We start from the raw sequence: 5601 nt of genomic DNA on the forward strand, positions 1-5601 counted from the left end.
CTATTTGTTTTTGTTGGATCATTTGATTTTCGTTTTGAGCGAAACCACGAGCAGAAAAGAAAAGTGCGTCCAATTCTTTCAGCCGATCGATCAGACTGCGGATGGATCGATAAGGCACCAGGGCTATTGATCACTGTGCTCCTCTATTGCCGGCCGCTTTCAAATGCAAATGTACCTAAATAATAATCTATGGCAACACACTAATTCCTTAACAAACTGCGGCCAAACGCTTTACAAACACGGCCATTGGGTGTGTGAGTGTGTGTGAGTGGATCCTTCTGTGTGTTTCTCTCCAAACATTGAGGTCTTTTTCAACGCTCTGTGACACACACACACACACACACACACACACACACACACACACACACACACACACACACACACACACACACACACACACACACACACACACACACACACACACACACACACACACACTTTTAAAGATTTCACAGGACAAACATTCCCAATGCACATTGATTTGTCCCCGAGCTCATTGAAAGTTTGCAGAAAAGGTTTAAATTCCAAGCGATCAGAATTCTATAACAATTAGAACATAAAAATACAGCAATGCAAACAGAGATGATTTAATAACAAACTATAAATGCCACAGAAATACAAGATAATTAACATGCTCTCTAACAATAATAAAGATTATAAAAATAATAATAATCCACAATCCAAATACAAAAATTGCAAGTGTGTGTGTGTGTGTGTGTGTGTGTGTGCGTGTGTCGCTGACTTGCTTTGAGCAAGTCAGCGACACACAGAGTGGGGAAAGCTTTTGATCAATGCGACGTTACTAAACACTGCTACTTAACTTTTGCCAATAGCCAGATTCAAGTAAATATACTTTAGAATACATTAGGTGTGATGCATCAGGCCCGGAGTCCTTCAAGAAGTCATGAAAAGATTAGTCTGTCTCTATCGAGTGATTCCAAGGAAAATAGACGCGCTTCCAACGGAGAGCAAAGACACACACACACACACACACACACACACACACACAGATATACACTCCTAAACAAACCAGTAGTAACATTTAGGGACGCAGGAGGAAGGATAATAATAATAATAATAATAATAATAATAATAATAATAATAATAATAATAATAATAATAATAATAGGTGCAATGTTAAAGTTAAATAAATACATGGTTTAGGTTTGAATTCATTCCATAAAAAGTAAAATAGTTCAAGCCAAAAGCGTATTTTTTTTGACAATATTGATTCTTCTGAATTTCATGGAGTGCAGCTGCAGGTTCAGCATTGATTAGTTGATCGGCAAACAGTGGTACTGTTCACAGATTAAAACGTATAATGCTTTTAGCTTTCATACATTTCAGTGATACGTTTTAAAGCAAATAGCAAAAGTTTAACACTTTTAAATATATATATATATTACACCTTTTTTGTGTTTGCGAATCATTAGATGTGTTTTATTCCATTAGTACTGCACAATGTAATAGAAATAATGAAGTCCAAAAACAAACCAAAAATAAAGAATAATATGAAACTTTTGAAATTTCACAGAAACATAAAACAAACACATTAATAAAACAACAATGAAAAAAAGTTATTGTGCATAAAAAAATAAAATAATGCTCCCGGTCATTGTTGAGAAATGTGAAAAGGAACAAACATGATGTTTTCTGGCATGGCCCCAGTCATTTACCACACGCACCGACACTGTTAATATTTCATAAATCAGCCAAAGGTTACTTTTACATTTCCGGTTAAAACACAAGGCTGAAGATTTTAAGATAAAAAAAAAAAGAAAAAAAGAAAAAGTTTTTCCCTTTGTTTCCAAAGGCTATATAAAAGATATATAAGAAGGGACTCTTTGATTAAATATGGGTGAATTAGATCATATATATATATATATGACTTTCAACTGGTGAACACACACACACACACACACACACACACACACACACACACACACACACACACACACACACACACACACACACACACACACACACACACACACACACACAGGCATGAAGTTCACAAGTTCTCAGTGAGAGAATCTAACTTTTCAGCGCACTGGTTCTGGCTGTAAACCCTGGTGAATTAGGAGCAGGGAGCCGGCAATGAAAGTTAACATCCATCACCGCAGCGACCAATAAGCTGCTGTGGCCGGCTGGCTGAGCACAGATGACGGATTCGCTGCTGCGCGGGCTTTGGTAATTCATTTTCGATAGCGGTGGTTGCTGGGATCGATACTGGGACATTAACCCAAGCGGACACTATACTGTTCTCCCGATGGCACAAGCCAAAAAAAAAAAAAAAAAAAAAAAGCCGCTGCATATCCGTTGGCGATCAGGGGGAGGAACACTGTGGGGTCAGCCTGTGTGGAGGGTGCATCACCCTGTATCACCCTATCACTCTGCAGCCTGCATCCGCGCGGTGCATCATGGGCAAATACGGTCACAGGATATTATTTCATGCAATTTGTAAATGATTAGTGATGTTCACTTTTTCCCCCACAGCTCCGGGTCGAAAAGCTTAATGGGCCCATTTTACACAACATCGGTGTAAATGCCAAGGCCTCTCACTGGGTAACAGAGTTCACTTAGTTTACAGACCAGCTAACGAGCCCCTACCCCCCCCCCCCCCCCCCCCCCACACACACACACACACACACAACATACAGTAAAACTGTGTGACAGGAGCAAGCACATCATTAACCTTATACCCCTGTCAATGTGAAACATCATTGTCCACAACAAACCCCTCGTTCTTTTTTCACACACAATTGTCCACAAACCCTTCAAAGACTCACGTGTCAAACTCAAGGCCCAGGGGCCAAGTTTGGCCCTTTGGAGAAAGTAAAAAAAAAGTGACAGAAAAAACATGAATTATTGTGTAAATTACCAAATAATTCAGTTGTAGATATCTCATCTCTTCTAAATACACTAATTTAATGAAACTCCACAATAGTTAGAATATGGCAATTTTCCCCATGCTTTTATCACATGACTGCAGTCATTTTAATGCTCAAATGGTTCAAAAATCCTCAATTTTCTTGAAATTATTTTTTATAAGATAAAAAAAATTGTTACAAAATCAATAGATCCTGCAGGGACTGATATTTGCCATTTATCGCCTTACATACTTTATGTATCAATTAAACGTCAAATTATAATCTGCGTCCCACAAGTTGAAACTACTTCATATTTGGCCCCTGAACTAAAATGATCTATGATCTAGAGATCTATTTTACATCTGCAAAAGACAAAAATATTCTTGTCATAAGAAATGATTGCTGCTTATTTATTTATTTATTTTTTTTTTTTTTGTGACAATCTTTCTGATACTTTGAGTGCAACAAAGGTGTTTATTGTTGGAATTTTGCAATTTTTTACCTCTATTTCAGTATGCATGCAGCTTGCAACTGAAATAGGTCAAGTATATGTTCCCAAAATGAGTCATTTGAGGTGTATCAATAGCTATCCATACCCGTCTATGTGTAGTGCAGCATCATTGTATTACCAAATGATCAGTACTCATTTCCAAAGGGTTAAACCACAAAATGAAATGTTGCACTTATTGGCAGGCTTCACAAAAAAAAAAAAAAAAAAAAAAATCCACACACTGAATTCGAATAACAGTGCATCAATTGCATTGATGAAAACATTACAGTTGCACACGGTGTTTACATTTAATGGAAAACAATTTTAAAACTTCCCGAAAGTTTAACACGCCTCCCTTTTTCACTCAAAAGCATCCATTACTTCCCCTTACACAGAATCCAATGCCCCCCTGTACCACATTCACACTGCGGGCTCCTGCATAGCACCAACCTATCGATGCATCTCCTGATCTATACATGCTTTGACATTGATGGATTGCTGAACTGGAGTGACATCAGCACCAAGTTCCATGCAGAAGTTTTGTAAAAATGTGAAACATTTCATGATGTGGGGGAGAGAGTTTGATTTTTCCTGGCTTGAGTTTAAAGAGCAAAGATGCAGAAGCAGTCAAAGCCTTTAGGCTACGATGAAATAAAACTCCACAGATTTATTCGACAGTTGGAGGGGAAAAAACAACCAACCTATATTTTTGCGTAAAGTTAGGAATTGTTAAAAATGATATATCAGATTGTACATAAGCTGCATGGCTATATTTTCTCTGAATAAAAATAATTATGAATAACGTCTGAGGTTTCAAACTCCAGGACATGTAGTATATAACAGTTTCCTTTTTAGCATTTAAAGCTTATGCACAATTAATCTTTCATCCAGGGCTGGGCAATATATCGAGATTCACATCAAGTTTTCTATTTTGGTGATATAGAGATTGACAATATTGCCTATATCAATACTGTATATATATATATATATTAAACATCTTTTTATTTATACTATCACACAGTAAAAATCACATCATACAAGTATTTAATATTATTCATAGAGTACAGTCAAACAATGTCCTACAATGCTTCCATATTTTGTAGATATATATTTGATCGCTTTTTTTGCATTAAAATACTCTTTTTATGAGTCACTGCTTTTGTTTCTTCTCGGAACAGCATGGAACGCAGTTAGATGGATTTCTGTGCGTCCTATAACCCAGACCTTCCCCTAAACAAGCCACATGAGAGAACTCACTCACAGGTGCTGTCCCCTATCAAAAGTGGCACACATTGTGCAGCTGTTTGTTAATAAATGTGCTTGTGTGGCATTTTACATCAGCAAATTTAACACAGAATTGTCTTTCTGGTAAGACTTTATTGTTAAAAATATCGAGATTTATATTGTAAATCGCCATTTTAAGAAAAAAATATAGAGATATGAGATTTGGTCGATATCGCCCAGCTCTAATTGTAGGACATTTACATGCACAAATAATCCCTGTCATCCTGTTTGTATAGGGGAAGGGATGAACTGGCAAAGCACACTAATCCATTAATGGCCAAAAACGTAACATTTCATTAAAAAAAAGTGGATTTTTAAACTACAACCTTATTTGACACTTGCTAATTAATATTTAACCCTGACCTGAGCGTCACATGCTGCTGGCGCCGTGTCAAACACTTTTTATCAGAGAGAACAAGAAGACACTGCTGCTTATCCATCGCAGAGCAAACGTTGCTCACGCACTAAAGAGCTGCGCTTCACTCTTTTTTTTTTTTTTATCTCTCCCTCTAATGCAATCTTTTCTCGGGCATTTTGAGGCTCGTCTTGCAACACACATGCAGCGATCCCATGACACGAGGGGCCAGTGACGTCACGTTGGCCCCAGACACAGAGAGAGCGCGGGTGCGAGGAGGTTACGCCGCGGGGGCGCGCACATGCGCACACAGGCTCGGTCCCATCTTTAACCGGGCGCGGGCACGTCAATATACACAGAGCCAGTGGAGCAGCGGTTTGGTACAGAGCAGCAGCAGCAGCAGCAGCATCACACTGAGCGGAGGAGCAGGGGATGTTTGCAAAAACCATGCTGGATTGACTGCAAAGAGGTAACTGCAATCAATGGGTTGGCTTTGAAATCGTTCAAAATTTATCGGAAAGGAGTGCAGGATAGAGAGACAGTGGGAGAGGGAGAGAGGGAGAGGGGGAGAGCAGCAAGAGAGAGAGAGAGAGAGAGAGAGA

This window comes from Gouania willdenowi, chromosome 4 (genome assembly GCF_900634775.1).
Source record: "Gouania willdenowi chromosome 4, fGouWil2.1, whole genome shotgun sequence".
Lineage (NCBI taxonomy): Eukaryota > Metazoa > Chordata > Actinopteri > Blenniiformes > Gobiesocidae > Gouania > Gouania willdenowi.